The sequence below is a fragment of the Sceloporus undulatus genome, chromosome 4 (assembly GCF_019175285.1).
Source record: "Sceloporus undulatus isolate JIND9_A2432 ecotype Alabama chromosome 4, SceUnd_v1.1, whole genome shotgun sequence".
Lineage (NCBI taxonomy): Eukaryota > Metazoa > Chordata > Lepidosauria > Squamata > Phrynosomatidae > Sceloporus > Sceloporus undulatus.
The window spans coordinates 239,488,519-239,504,876 of NC_056525.1; the positions used below are offsets into that span (position 1 = coordinate 239,488,519).

The 16,358-nt window shown below is 41.7% G+C and overlaps 1 protein-coding gene across 1 annotated transcript in view; it reads left to right on the forward strand.

Moving 5' to 3' along the window:
• The window catches only part of CCN4 (cellular communication network factor 4), a 41,656-nt gene that overhangs the window by 983 nt on the left and 24,315 nt on the right, over window positions 1-16,358 (forward strand). The window lies entirely within an intron of this gene.

The following is a 16,358-nucleotide window of genomic DNA, read 5'->3' on the forward strand; positions in this document are numbered from 1 at the left end:
ACTCTATTCTACCATGCAGAAATACACAATCACAGCATTCCCAACAGATGGTCATCCAGCCTCTGGCTGAAAACCTCCAAAGAAGGAGACTCCACCACTCTCCAAGGCAGTGCGTTTCACTGTCCAATAGCAATGACCATCAAAAAGGTTTTGCCTAATTTTTAAGTGAGAGCTCTTTGCCTGTATCAAAGCAAATCAAATTTGGTACAATGACATAAAAAAGACCATTTGATATGTGGACTATGATTAAAATGACAATCAAATAGCAGTCAATTATACAGAGTGAAAGCTAGGAATCAGTTTGGTGAGATGTTTAGCTAGCAACACTATATTCTGACACAGCAAAACACATTTAGCTGTTCAGTACCACTGGTAGGGAAGAGAGAACAAAAGATAAGGTCCAGGCTCCTTGTTGCTTTCTGTACAGCAATGGCCATCATTTAAAAACAAACACTGTGCAACAGCAAGCAGCAACAATAATTTGTTTTACAAGGGACTCCTTTAAAAAAATAAAGCAATTCTTCCAATGGGCCATTCAGAGTGAACACCTGAAAATGTTAAGAAGCGGGAGCTGCCACGGGTCCCATTACAGGAGAAAGGTGGGATTTAAATTAAATGAAGAAAAATAAAGAAATAATTTGTAGAATGATAGAAATGGGGATGGTTCTGTGGCATTGCCCCGAGTACACATGGGAAGAGACATTCTTTCTTCTCCACCTCTCTGTATTACTGTAACAGACTGGTTTGAACCTCCCAGTGAGGTGACAATTCCTATTTAAAAGATTCATACACACTTTGTGTGATCTTTTACACCCTCTAGTGATAATTCAAGTTGTGATTTTTAAGAACACCTAGGAATTTTCTAAAACAGCTCTGGAAGAATGTTTCAGTTTCTCATCCTAAAGATGCAGGTACCTGCTCTTTTAATGCCAATATTAAAAAATCCATCACCCTTAAGGGGACATGTATGTTTCTACTCCACAAGGTTGATCTGAAGTGTACTGGTAATTTTTTTGCAAATTAAAACTTCTCAAGTTACCCTACCTCTTTTGTTCTTGTGTTTTAGGTAGCACAGCAGTAGACTCTGTACATAAACCAGCTCATGTTTGTCTCTTCTGTGTATATGTGTGTGTGTAGTGTGTAGTGAATAGGACTTGACCAGGGCAATCTCCACAATGTACATTTCTAGCTATTTGATGCCATTTTAAATGTGATATCTCCATCCTATGGAATACTGGGATTTGGAGTTCGAGCTCTTGTAAATCTTATGAAACAGGGCATTAGAGCTGTGTGGAAGAGAACGCTAAGTATCTCACAATATCTAATTTCCCACATACCACAGATTGGAGCCATGACAGGTAAAGCAGTATCAAAGCAATATCATTGTATAGTATGGGTACACCTCAGTTCCGGCCCTGCTGTTGCATGTCCTAAATAGCACCACCTGCATGGCATCTGTACATACAGTTTCAATGCACTTGAAAGTAGCTCATGGAATTGTTTCCTAGAATGTGTGGGATATCAGTCCAGCCAACAGACTTCTAAACTGCATCTGAGCACCACCTCCAAAAATGTAAGCTGCCTCCCTTGCACATGGGCACATTGAACAAATGTTTCTCCACTTTGCCTCTCTCCTTCAGAACCAGCCCTGTGGATAGAGGCAATGTCAGGACTGTCAGGACCATTAGGCAGAGGAATGCAGCTGTTGTAGCCAGTAGATTTTGACTGAGATCTTGTCTGAAGCTGGCAACATTTAAAACTTTCCCAGTGTACTCACATCAAGGTCAAAGCTGAAGAGAGGCCAATGAAGAGATAGTCTGAAGGTAGTTGGTAACTGGTTGTGGTGTGCCCTTTATTTGAGAACTTAAAAAGCTTGTCCTGAATAGACTGGCAGGTGTCCCTTATTATGATGAAGAATGTCCCCTACTGGAGGATTGGAAAGCTCTTTCTTTTATATAGACTGGACAAGAGCCCCCCTCCCCCTAAAAAATCCCATATTTTGGAGTGTAGGCCCTTCACAAAGATACAAATGTGTGCATCATATAGTTTATGAATGTGGACAATATGTTAAGTTTACAGAGACATGGCTAAGTTAACTGAAATCAATACTTTCCTTTGGTGCTTTGGTGAAGCACAAAATTGTTAATAGCTACTTCTGGATCATCAACCTTGCATGCCATGAGTGCAGGCTATCCTTTATTGCTGTTTTCAAAACTTAGTAATGCTACCTTACCTGGCAAAAACAAAACACACACACACACACAAAAACCCAGCCATATTTTTAAGACTGCCTGTGTGAGAGTGGGAGAAGTATGTTTTTTGTGCTCTCGTTTACACATACACACCCACTGACTAAATCTGTCACAAAAATCTGCCCCCCCCCCCAATAAACAGAAAAAAATTAATCTTTTTTACTGACAAAGCATGGAGAAGAAGCTCAGGAATTCAGCTGGGCTTAGATGTACACCGCTATTAAGTACACAGTATTTATTACCTCTTATAAATGATTCCTTCTGCCAACCCAAGCATGCTGGTTCTTGCATCAAAACATCCCAGAATAGCATGCACCTTGCCTGAGGGACCTTCATGATCTAGCAGACAAAACAATTTCCAGAGACAATACTCTAGATGTTTTAGTGAGTGGGTGGGGAATCTATTAAAATATGCTCCTTTTTTGTTTGTTTCTAAGAAAAGCAGATGACTGCACCTCTGTGGATTTCACATAGGCTTCTTGATATTTTTTATTTTAATTTTGTGAAGCTCTTATCAGCTTCTCTGCACATAACCCTATTGAAATGTCCTGTGTTCAAACAAGGCTAAGAGTGGATCAACAACAAAAGCAGCAGCAACAATAAAAACAACACCTCTGTTACCCAAAGAACTCAGGGTGTTATATATGAGCTTTCTCCCTTGTATGGTACAACAGCCCTGTAAGATATAAACAGCTGTCACTTTGGATGGCTTTAAAATGGAATTAGATAAACACTCTCTATGTGGGTCTTCCTTTTAAAAGTGTTCAGAAACATCCATGGATGCAGGTAGAATGTTAACTGAGACAATAAAACTCCCCTTTTACAACAGTTCTTTTGGCTGCCAATCTGTTTCTTGATACAAGTGTTGGTTATCAGAGGTGTCACTAGGTAGTTGGGGGGGGGGGGTTCAGGGAGCACCTGGGGACACCGTAGGGGTTGACGCCATTGCTTCCCAAACATTTGCCTTTTGGCAGAAACAGGCTGTGGTGTTAGCTTGCATCTCTCTAAAACACGAGAGCTCAGAGGAAGAGATGGTGTGAGTGGGGTTAGGCTCAGTGGGAGAAGAAAGAGGATGACCCATTTGTGTGTGTGTGTGTGTGTGTGTGTGTGTGTGTGTCTGTGTCTGTGTCTGTGTGTGTATATATAATTTTATTTTAAAGTTTTCTTTAAAAACATCATATCTTACCAAATGTTCACTTTAGTGACATGAAACTATGGACACATAAATGCATTTAGGCTGTGCATGTGATCCCGTAATTTAAAGGTATAATTTTAATTCTGCTAGTTGTTTATGTCACAACTATGGCCATTACATTTAGCAATATATTGGAATTATGATTTATGACTAACATTAGTAAAAAACAAAAACAAAAAAACCCAACCATTATTAAGGATTCTGTATAGTGTGGTATGGGGAGAGATCAATGGGAAGGTGACCCCATGAGTTACCGCACTGGGTGACACCAACCCTAGTGACTCCTCTGTGGTTAGTACCTATTAAGCACAATACAGCTTGTATCCCAGCTGTCTGACAAACTATATCTCTACATCTCAACCTTCCCAGGCCCGGGATCCTCAGAAGGAACCCGTTTATCAGTCCTACCACCTTCACATGCCCATCTCATAGGAATGTAAAATAGACCCATTTGGTAGCTGCCCCAAGCTCTGGAACTTTATTCCCAGACCTTACTGTCTTTCTGTCTGTGGGCAAAGACATTTTTTATTCCAACAGGAGTTGGGGAATTGAAGGTTTGTTTGTTTTTAAGTGTGGAAAAATTGGGAAATCACCAAAGAGGAATTCAAACAAATAGCAAGCACATGTAGGGGTAAAGTCAGAAAAGCCAAAGCACAGAATGAACTCAGGCTTGCTAGAGAGGTTAAGAACAACAAAAAAGGCTTTTTTGGATATGTCCTCAGCAAAAGGAAGAAGAAGGAAACGGTAGGGCCACTGCATGCAGAAGATGGCAAAATGCTAACAGGGGACAGAGAAAAGGCAGAATTACTCAACACCTTCTTTGCCTCAGTCTTCTCAGAAAAGGCAAAGGGAACTCAACCTGACGATAATGGAGCAGAGGACAGAAAAGAGGAATTTCAGCACAGAATAAGCAAAGAGATAGTACAGGAATACCTGTTTAACCTAAACGAATATAAGTCTCCAGGACCAGATGAACTACATCCAAGGGTATTAAAAGAACTGGCAAATGTAATATCGGAGCCATTGGCAATAATCTTTGAGAAGTCCTGGAGAACAGGAGAAGTGCCAGCAGACTGGAGGAGGGCAAACGTTGTCCCCATCTTCAAAAAAGGGAAAAGAGAGGATCCCAACAATTATCGTCCAGTTAGTCTGACATCGATACCAGGAAAGATTCTAGAGCAGATAATTAAACAAAGAGTCTGTGAACATCTAGAAAGCAATGCCATAATCACAAAAAGTCAACACGGGTTTCAGAGAAAGAAGTCATGCCAGACAAATCTAATCTCTTTCTTTGATAAAATTATGAGCTTGGTAGATGAAGGGAATGCTGTGGATATAGTATATCTTGACTTTAGTAAGGCCTTTGACAAAATTCCCCATGATATTCTTGCAAACAAGCTTGTAAAATGTGGGCTAGACAAGGCAACTGTTACATGGATTTGTAATTGGTTGACCGGCCGAACCCAAAGGGTGCTCAACAATGGCTCCTTTTCGTCCTGGAGAAAAGTGACCAGTGGGGTCCCACAGGGCTCTGTCCTGGGCCCAGTGCTATTCAACATCTTTATCAATGACTTGGAGGACAATATTGGGGGCATACTTATCAAATTTGCAGATGACACCAAATTAGGGGGGAGTAGCTAATACTCCAGAGGACAGGATCAAGATTCAAAATGACCTGAATAGACTAGAAAACTGGGCCATAGCTAACAAAATGAAATTCAACACGGAGAAATGTAAGGTACTGCACTTAGGGCGGAAAAATGAAAAGCACAGATATAGGATGGAGGACACCTGGCTGAATGAAACTATGTGTGAAAGGGATCTAGGAGTCCAAGTAGACCGTAAGTTGAACATGAGTCAACAGTGCGATGCGGCAGCTAACAAGGCCAATGCGATTTTAGGCTACATCAATTGAAGTATAGTGTCTAGATCAAGGGAAGTCATAGTGCCACTATATTCTGCTCTGGTCAGGCCCCACCTGGAATATTGTGTCCAGTTCTGGGCACCACAATTCAAAAAGGACATTGAGAAACTGGAGCGTGTCCAAAGGAGGGCGACTAAAATGGTGAAAGGTCTGGAAACCTTACCCTATGAGGAACGACTCAGGGAGCTGGGGATGTTTAGCCAGGAGAAAAGAAGGTTAAGAGGTGATATGATAGCCCTGTTCAAATATTTAAAGGGATGTCATACTGAGGGAGCAAGCTTGTTTTCTGCTGCTCCAGAGACTAGGACCTGGAGCAATGGATGCAAGCTGCAGGAAAAGAGATTCCACCTCAACATTAAGAGGAACTTCCTGACAGTAAGGGCTGTTCGACAGTGGAACACACTTCCTCAGAGTGTAGTGGAGTCTCCTTCCTTGGAGGTCTTCAAGCAGAGGCTGGATGGCCATCTGTCGGGGATGCTTTGATTGTGATTTCCTGCATGGCAGGGGGTTGGACTGGATGGCCCTTGTGGTCTTCCAATTCTACGATTCTATGATTCTATGATTCTATGGTATTGTTTTTATTGGTTTAACTGTACTGTTTTCCTAAGCTGTTTTGTATCATTTTTAGCTGTGTTTCAAATTGTTTTCAAATGTTGTTGGTAGTTGTATTCAGTTTTGATGCTGATCTTTTGTGTGTTTTAACTGTATTGCATTTTAATTTGTAAGCCACCTTAAGTCCCAATTTGGGGGCAAGGGTAGGGTATAAAGAGGGATTCTGCACCAGAGGTGTAGCTTCAATATCCTCACCTTAAAAGATAGGCAACCATCCCAAGCAATGGAGTTATGTTGTGCTGGTGAGGTGAAGGATGACAAAACCAGCCCCTTCCCACCATTGAGGAGCAGTAGTAGGGACACTGAACATTATCACAATCCACTTGTGGATTGCTGTATGGCAGCGGATGCACTTGATGGCCCTTCCAATTCTGTGATTCTATGCATACGTTCTTAAAACAGATTCCATACAACTGACCTACAGCCTTTCCAAATGAAATCTGTGGGCTGGAGCTGAGCAATGTTTATGTTGACTGGTGGTGTCTCTCTCCAGGGTGTCAGAGAGGAGTCTTTGCCAGGTTCATTTTTGGGTGTTAAGGTGTTTTTCCTTGGAGATATGATTCCACCCCCACCTCCCAACAGACAGATGTGTTGCAGAACAAAAGAAATGGATCCTCCCTTCACTACACTCAGACTGTGGTGTGATGAGTAATTATCAGTGGAAAGTTTTGAAAAATGCAGAGAAAATAAAGAAGCCATCAGAGATATATAAGTGAACTTGGCTGGCTGTGGAATCTTAGATTCTACAGCACACAAAGTGTGGGGAAATTTGTCTATTTTTAACTCCTGTGAATTTTTCATATATTCATTCTTAAATCCACCCAGTCCCATTTTTGCACTAAACTGTACAGTGGGCCCTTGGTTTCTGCTGAGGTTTGGTTCCAGGACCGCTCATGAGTACCCAAATCCATGGAAGCTGAAGTCCCATTAAATACAATGGGCCAATTGCATGTGCTTTTTATAAAATGATGGCTAGGATTATCTATCACAGTCTCTTATGTGATGTTATGCATTCTTAGCTATATAACAAAGGTTCTAAGGTACAACCCTAGTGAATTGTAAAGATGACATCAGGGCACCAGCAAGAGTATCCCAAAGTTCATTGGTCCCATTGTGCTTCAGTCCCAATAAGCATCAGATTTGTTGTTGTTAACAACTTTTGAATCAATCTCAACTCATGGAAACCCTGTGGATGAGACATCTCCAAGATCCTCTGTTATCCACTGCTCTGCTTAGGTCCTGTAAATTCATACCCACGATCTCCTTGATAGAATTCAACCATGGAGCATATAGTCTTCCTCTCCTTCTACTGCCTTCAGCCTTTCCTCGTATTATTGTTTTGTCAGGAAGTTCCTCCTAATGTTAAGGTGGAATCTCTTTTCCTGTAGCTTGCATCCACTGTTGCAGATCCTATTCTCCGGAACAGCAGAAAACAAGCTTGTTCCATCCTCAATATGACATCCCTTGAAATACTTAAATAGGGCTATTATATCATCTCTTAACCTTCTCTTCTCCAGGCTATGCATATCCAGCTCCCTAAGTCTCTCCTCACAGGGCATGGTTTCCAAACCTTTCACCATTTTGGTTGTCCTCCTCTGGACACATTCCAGCTTCTCAACATCCTTTTTCAATTGTGGTGCCCACAACTGGACACAGTGTTCCAGGTGAGGCTTGACCAAAGCAGAATAGAGTGGCACTATTACTTCCCTTGATCTAGACACTATATTTCTATTGATGTAGCCTAGAATAGCATTGGCCTTTTTGCTGCAGCATCATACTGTTGACTGATGTTCAACTTGTTCAACTACTAGGGGGATTATCACATGGAGGTTTTACCTTGCCTAAATCATTGGCAAAACATAGCAGAAGCACTTAGATATGATAGCCGGTCACACTTCTGAAGCTCCATTGAGGTGTTCCTCTCCTCTCCCATTGACAAAGCATTTGCAGAGCAGCCATTTTTTCAATAATGCAAGTTTCCATTACTGAAGAAATGGCTGCTCTATGAACACTTTAAATGGGAAAGGAATGGGACGGCTCACTGAAGCTTCAGAAGGATGACCGGCTATCATATCTATGCACTTCTGGAGTGTTTTGCCAACGATTTAAGCATGGTAAGCCTCCATCTGATAATCCCCTAGAATTCCTAGATCCTTTTCACATGTAGTCTCATTAAGCCAGATGTTCCCCATCCTATATCTATGCATTTCATTTTTTGCCCTACACCTCTCCATACTGAAATTAATTTTGGCGGCTTACAGATCACCCCTTTGGGGCAGCCTGTACCCGCCCCTTTCCCCGATGGATCGGGGCCTCAGCTGCCACAGTGGCACCCCTGAGGCCCTGATCTGCCGCCTTTTCAGGCCACGCAGAAGCGGCAAAAGTCCGCTTCCCCATGGCCTGGAAAGAGATGTCTTTGGGGCTTCAAGCCCCAAGGACACCCCAACAGCGGCGGGGAAAGGAAGAAAGGGGCCACTCGGCCTCTTTCTCTTTTGTGTCGCTGCCACAGCCAGCAACACAAAACAAAGAAGGAGCTCCAAAATGGAGCTCCTTCCAGTGCCGCGGAAAGGCTGCCAGGATGTCACATCCGAGCTGCTCCATTTGGAGGTGGTGAGGCCGTGACATCATACTGGCGGCATCCATGTGGACAGGGCACTGCCATTTTGTACGTACTCTGTACATACTAGGGTTGGGAGCATCTAAAAGAGATGCCCCCAGGCAACCCTAGTACGTACGGAGTACATATGAAACGGCCCATTTGTAAAGGGCCTTTGTTAGCTTTCTAATCTATTCTTTTGTATTTTGATCCTCTCCTTTAGGGAATTACTGTAGCTATTTGTCCTTATTTGGTATCATCAGCAAATTTGATAACCATGCCCCCTATTATTTCATCCAAGTCATTTATAAAGATGTTGAACAGCATTGGCCCAGGACAGAACCCTGTGGCACCCCACTGGTCACTTCTCTCCAGGAAGAAGAAGAAGAAGAAGAGCCATTGCTGAGCACCCTTTGAATTGAATTCATGTTCTAGTCTCTAGAACAGCAGAAAACAACCTTGTGCTACCTTCTACATGACATTCCTTTAGAAATTAAAAGATGGCTATCATGTCACCTCTCAGTCTTGTCTTCTCCAAGCTAGAAATATTCAGTTCCCTCAGTTGTTCCTCATAAAACTTAGTTTCTATACCTTTGGTCATCTTGGTGGCCATTCTCTGTGTGAGTTCCTTGAACTGTGGTGGCCAGAACAGGACACTGTATTCTAGGTGAGGTCTGTCTGGACCAAAGCAGAATAGAATGGTATTAGTAATTAGATAAACAAATGAGTCCTTGAACAGATCAACCCTGAAATACCCCTAGAAGCCAAGATGATCAAACTGAGGCTGTTGTACTCTGGTCACATCATGAGAAGTCATGAGTCGTTGGAAAAGACAATAATGCTAGCAAAGGTTGAGGGTAGTAGAAAGGTAGGAAGACACTATGTCAGATGGATAAATTCAGTTAGTGAGATCACAAACATGAATCTACAAATTAGAGCAATGGAGAACAGGGTTTTTTGGAGGTTTCTCATCCACAGGGTCGCCATGAGTCGAGGTCAACTCAAGGGAAATTAACAACAACAACAAAACAGATCTGGGCATTATATTCCTGTATTCTTGATACAGCCAAGAATTGCCCTGGTACTTAGAGCTATCTGCCATAGAGCTCTAAAGACGCTGTTCGGAAAAGTACACTAGACAATTCTGGGTAACTCAAAAAACAACAAATCCCATGAAGCCATAATATTGAGCCATGGCAGTTAAAATGGCTCAAAATTGCTGTAACTGTGCAGTGTGGAAACACCCTGAAATAGTAACTGGGTTTTTGCCATAGTGACTTTGTGAATATTTGTCATGGTTTCCATGATCTCTAGGGTCGTAGTTCTTAGCTCTCGTGATCATTTCTACAGGCAAGAGCTGGCAGATTACAAACATTCTATATGGAGTGCCACCATCTTATCCAACTATTTTCTTACTTGTAAAGCAAGCATCTGATTTAATAGCCAAGCTAAATACACTGAATTCCTTAGCATAAAGTGTTTTCCCCCTCTTGACCTTCATTCTACCATGGACCATCCCTAGTAAAGTGTGTCCTGGTTCTTGATTCAATGCTGCCCCCTTCTGTTTAGATGTTAGGTTATCAGTCAATAGGAGGAACACAGCAAAAACAAAAAAAGCACAAACATTTGTTTTGTTTTGTGCTCTTCAAATAAAATTCAGCTATGGGTGGCTCTTTGTTATGATTCTAGTATTTCTGCCTCCATTCAAACTAGAACCGTTTAAACCTACCTTTTAAGTAGATGGCTCCACAAAGCAGTTTTGCATTTCTGGATAAGCAGAGATTAATCTGATTCATTTGCCACTTCTCAGACTGTCTCCACACTGCAGAAATAAAGTAGTTTGGCACCAGTTTAACTGCCATGACTTTATCCTATAGAATCCTGGGATCTGTAGTTTGATGAGGTACCAGATGAGGTACTCTGAAAGACCAGTGCTATTTCTTTTTCAAGTTGTGTGTATGTGTGAGGGAGGAGGGGATTCAAATCCTGTTGGCACACATTGCCTGAGTCCCTGAATTTTTAACATGCAATCTGAGTGCATGCAACACAATGTTTTCTTATCAACATCTGCTTACAATATCTTAATGCAAAGCATGAACTTTCTCAGCTGCTGCCTATGCCAGAGATTTTTCCAGAGCAAATGCTTGCTTGACATATGAGAATAGGAAAGTTATTTGTAGGACTACAACATCCAGAATCCCCCACTCAATATGACCAACTCACATCTTTTAAGCTCTTAATTTTTAGAAGGGCTGTGAACAGGGGTTAAAACATTTGACTGTTCAGAATGAGGGTAGGAAGAATGGCAGTCACTCTGACCCTGCTTTAGGATATTTCCCCATTTGACAGTTGCACATTATCAAATACAACCACACATTATCAAATTGAATCACCTATAGATAATATATTTATGTATCCATTTGTTGTTGTTATGTGCCCTCAGGTCATTACTAACTTATGGCAACCCTAAGGCAACCCTATCTTGGTGTTACCTTGGCAAGATTTGTTCAGAGGCGGAATGCCATTGCCATCCTCTGTGGCTGAGAGAATGTGAGGTGTCCAAGGTCACCCAGTAGGATTTCATGGCCAAGCACAGATTCGAACTCTGGTCTCCAGACTCATAGTCCAGTGCTTAGACCAATACTCCACACTGGCACTCCTGTGTATCCATACATCCGTCTACACTACTCAGCAGTACATAATGTTTGTTACTAGTTACTCTGTACCCAATATAGTGATAGTATCCATACCAGCATCACATAACTTCTCTCATTTCTATTCTTCACTGCAGCCTTCAGGGCTACCCAAAAACTGGTTCCAGAGGATTTTCTGGCCCAGCAAAGCAAATTTTTGAAGCAAATGTGATAGAGTTTCACTAGGAGACAGAAATAATTTCCTTTTGTTTCTGTTAGTGCTTGAGGTTCTGCTGTGGAAGGCTAATGTTTGGTCCTCATGCTAGTCCTAACTAAAATCCCATTAACTTCACTAAGTCTACGCACAGTACGAATACCCTTGGGCTGCATCCACACTGCAGAAATGATCCAGCGTGACACCACTTTTACTGTCATGGCTCAATGCAGTGGAATTCTGGGAATTGTAATTTTGTGAGATATTTAGCCTTCTCTGTCAGAAAGCTCAGGTGCCACAACACAGTTCCAAGGATTCCACAGAATTAACCTATGACAAAGTGGTATCAAATTGGATTATTTTTGCAGTGGATACAGTCAAGGATTCGACCAAATGAATAGAAACCAGCTTGTGTAGAAACCCTACTTTGAGGGTTGGGTCACTTTCAGATAACATTTCAAGCTCCTCAGATTCTTCTTCTGCAGGTTGAAAATGTTCCCTTACCACACACACAAAAAAAAATCAGTGCTGCCAGAGCTGTGAGTGATTTTCCAACAATAACAACTCTTTCCTCAGGTTTTATGAATTAATGTTGGAAGTGGCAATGCTTTCAGCACATTAAGATTTGAAATGGGTTTGTTCCAATATCTCAAGCCAAGAGTTGAAACTCTTTCTTTGTTGCTCTCTCTGGTTTTACCTTTGCCAATCCTCTTGGATGGTTTTTATACAATTGTATTGCCTCTGCTTGCATGCAAGCCTGAAGAGTTTCTGGAGGACAAACAACACACAACTCTCAGGTTCTTTAAATAAAAGGCAGATAGATAATGTGGTCTTCATTTTTGTTACTCCCTTTGCTTGAGTGTCAACTAAAAAATTAGAAGATTGGACACTAAGGCACTGCAGAAATAATCCAGTTTGACAACTGCCATGACTCAATGCTTTGGAATTCTGGGAAGGATAGTTTGTTGTGGCACTACAGCACAACAAAGCATTGAGCCATGGCAGTTACAGTGGTGTCAAATCGGATTGTTTCTGCAGTGTGGATGCAACCTACGGACATTATCACATCAGCCTTGTGTCTTGCAGCAATTGCATTATGAAAGGAAACAGGAACACATCTCTCTTATCACACCACTCTTCTTTCACACAAATCATAGAATCATAGAATCATAGAGTTGGAAGAGACCACTAGGGCCATCCAGTCCAACCCCCTGCCATGCGGGAAATCCAAATCAAAGCATCCCTGACAGATGGCCATCCAGCCTCTGTTTAAAGACCTCCAAGGAAGGAGACTCTATCACCCTCCGAGGGAGTGCATTCCATTGTCGAACAGCCCTTACTGTCAGGAAGTTCCTCCTAATGTTGAGGTGGAATCTCTTTTCCTGTAGCTTGCATCCATTGTTCCGGGTCCTGTTCTCTGGAGCAACAGAAAACAAGCTTGCTCCCTCTTCAATATGACATCCCTTCAAATATTTAAACAGGGCGATCATATCACCTCTTAACCTTCTTTTCTCCAGGCTAAACATCCCCAGCTCCCTAAGTCGTTCCTCATAGGGCATAGTTTCCAGACCTTTCACCATTTTTGTCGCCCTCCTTTGGACACGCTCTAGTTTCTCAATGTCCTTTCTGAATTGTGGCGCCCAGAACTGGACACAATATTCTAGGTGGGGCCTGACCAAAGCAGAATACAGTGGCACTATTACTTCTCTTGATCTAGACACTATACTTCTATTGATGCAGCCTAAAATAGCATTGGCCTTTTTAGCTGCCACATCACACTGTTGACTCATGTTCAACTTGTGGTCTACTTGGACTCCTAGATCCCTTTCACACGTAGTTTCTTTCAGCCAGGTGTCACCCATCCTATATCTGTGCATTTTATTTTTCCACCCTAAGTGCAATACCTTACATTTCTCCGTGTTGAATTTCATTTTGTTAGCTTTGGCCCAGCTTTCTAGTCTATTCAGGTCATTTTGAATCTTGATCCTGTCCTCTGGGGTATTAGCTATTCCCCCTAATTTGGTATCATCTGCAAATTTGATAAGTATGCTCCCAATTCTGTCATCCAGGTCATTGATAAAGATGTTGAATAGCACTGGGCCCAGGACAGAGCCCTGTGGGACCCCACTGGTCACTTTTTTCCAGGATGAAAAGGAGCCATTGTTGAGCACCCTTTGGGTTCGGCCGGTCAACCAATTACAGATCCATGTAACAGTTCCTTTGTCTAGCCCACATTTTACAAGCTTGTTTGCAAGAATGTCATGGGGAACTTTGTCAAAGGCCTTACTGAAATCAAGATATACTATATCCACAGCATTCCCTTCATCTACCAAGCTGGTAATTTTATCAAAGAAAGAGATTAGGTTTGTCTGGCATGACTTGCACTACTTTGAACCCCTTCCAAGCAGTGGCACCCAGTGTAGTAACTCATGGTGTCACCCCTCATTGGACTCCTCTCATACCACACCATACAGAATCCTTAGCAATGTCTTTGTACTAATGTTACTCCTAACAGTCAGTGTACCACAGAATGTAATAGTAACAGTTGTGACAGAAACAACTAGGAGAAATAAAATTATATCTTTCATTTACAGTCTCACATGCACAGCCTGAATGCATTTACTTGTACATAGTTTCATGTGGTTAAAATGAGAATTTGGCAAAATGTGATGTTTTTGATGAAAAAGTAAACAATAATTTTTAAAATTTGTTCATATTTTTTTAAATTCTAAAAGTCTGTGGCCTCTCCTTTCTCTTACCACTGAGACTCATGTTTTAAAGGGATACAGGTGAGTGCTGCAGCCTGTTTCTGCCAAAAGGTGCATTTTTGGGGAGCAGTGCTATTACCCCATTTTAGTGTGTCACCCGGTGCAGTCCAAACCCCTTGCACCCCCTTAGTGTATTAAGTCCCTTTGCTCCAATTCTGGCATTATAGAAGTCAGTGCCATGAGGGGGCCGGATTCTCCTCCTCTCTCCCCCTAAATTTGTTATGCCAAACTAGGCTGACTCCATGTCTGTTGCTTTATTTATTTTCAGTTTTGATCTGTTTGTGTAATGACTAGGAAGTGACTCCCCATGTTGTGTTTGCAGGACCTGGCCTAAAACAAAACCATCTTATCAGGGTGACCAGACATCCTCTTTTTCCAGGACATGTCCTACATTTCCACCTTCTGTCCAGGAGGAATTCCAAATTGTCCCCCCATTTTGAGCCTGACTAAGAAGCAGGCATTTATGTTTATATTAGTGTTTTTCGCTTTTATTTGGTAATGCCCTACATTTTTTTTGAATGTCTTACATTTTGTGGTGCCTCGTCCTCCTTTGCTGGTCACCCTTCATCTTATGCTTCAGCTCTGAAAGTATTGCAGGACTCTTCCCACTCTTTCTATTTCAAATCCATTCCTAACAGGCAGAACTCTAAAACCACAATTCTGAACCCTTTCAATAGTTTCCTGAGAGCAATCTCAAGAAAGCCAGTCCAGTTGTTGAATTTCCAGCTGCAGTGGATATCTCCACTCTGATCTGATATTTTATGTTCTTCCCAAGGTGAGGAAGAGGACAATTATAAGAATGTGTTGTTTGATTTCAAGATATACATTCTTGTTGATACAGCTGTACATGTTCCACCTACACTGCATTTAACAAAGAACAGATCCACCACAGCGAACCATTCTTAAACCCTTTGGTTTTCCATCTGTTTTGCATGGTGAACTCATATGAAGTGAGATCCAGCAAAAATAAAAAAAAATTTGTCCATAGATTTCGATATGGGAGCAATCTAAGCCTGGTGTTTGTCCCTGAGATCTTCTTTTTCCAGATTATGTCACAATCCTTATATACTCCCTGGACTGGGTCCAGACTTAGTCATGTTTAAAGTGGACTTGTTGAAAGCAGTCAGAGTTATGATTCTTATGACCAGGGCTATAGGAGAAACTCATTAGATCTCCATTTTTCTGTAAGCACACCACAATTGAACATGCGAAACTTATAAGGTTCTGTGCACACACCTACAGAATGCTATGATTCACTTTGCTGGCAGAGCTTTTGAAATGGCAACCTGTCACTTTACCGTCCACACCAACATGGGCTACTCTGCCTGTTTGCAGTTGTTCATAAAAATTCTTCCTAATGTTTAGGTGTAATCTCTTTTCTTGTAATTTGAATCCATTGGTTCATATTTCAATCTCCAGAGCAGCAGAAATGTGACACTGTTTCAGATGTTTAAAAACAGCTGTCATGTCACCTCTAAGTCTTCTTGTCTCCAAGCTCAACATATCCAACTCTTTAAGATGTTCCTCATAAGGCTTGAATTTATATATCATTGTTAGCTGCCCTGATGTCCAAAAATATAGTTAACATCTACAAGATATATGTTCTTACATAGCTAAAGCAGTAATATCTTCTGACCATTAAATAATAGATGGGGAAGGTTAATCTCTTTAGCTTTGAAGTGTAAATCTATTATTTCTATTGCTGTTCTTGTTCTGGTTCTTTGCCTTGAAGTTGGCTTTAATTTATGGTGACCCTATGGATCAGCTCTAAATGAGAGTTCTCCAAGACTCCTGTCATCAGCAGTCCTACTCAGGTCTCAGAGGTTTCCTGGTAATAGCCTCTGTGTTGCCTCAAGGTGTGAAGAGATCATCTGGGACTCACAGGATTCCATTATCTCACACACACACATGCGCACGCACATGCACTCGCACACGCACACACACAACTATGGATCCAATGGATTGGATCAGCCTGTCAGCTTTTCTGCATTGTTAGCATAGCCTGTACCCCCTATGCAGTACATGCAGTTTCATATTTTCGTATCTAGAGGCAGTCATGTTTTAAGAGGTCACAATGACCCTTGGAACACTAGTAAATTTCCCATGGGAAAGGCACATTGCCCCAAAGACATGCAGAGGATCTAGGTAATACCAAAATAATGTC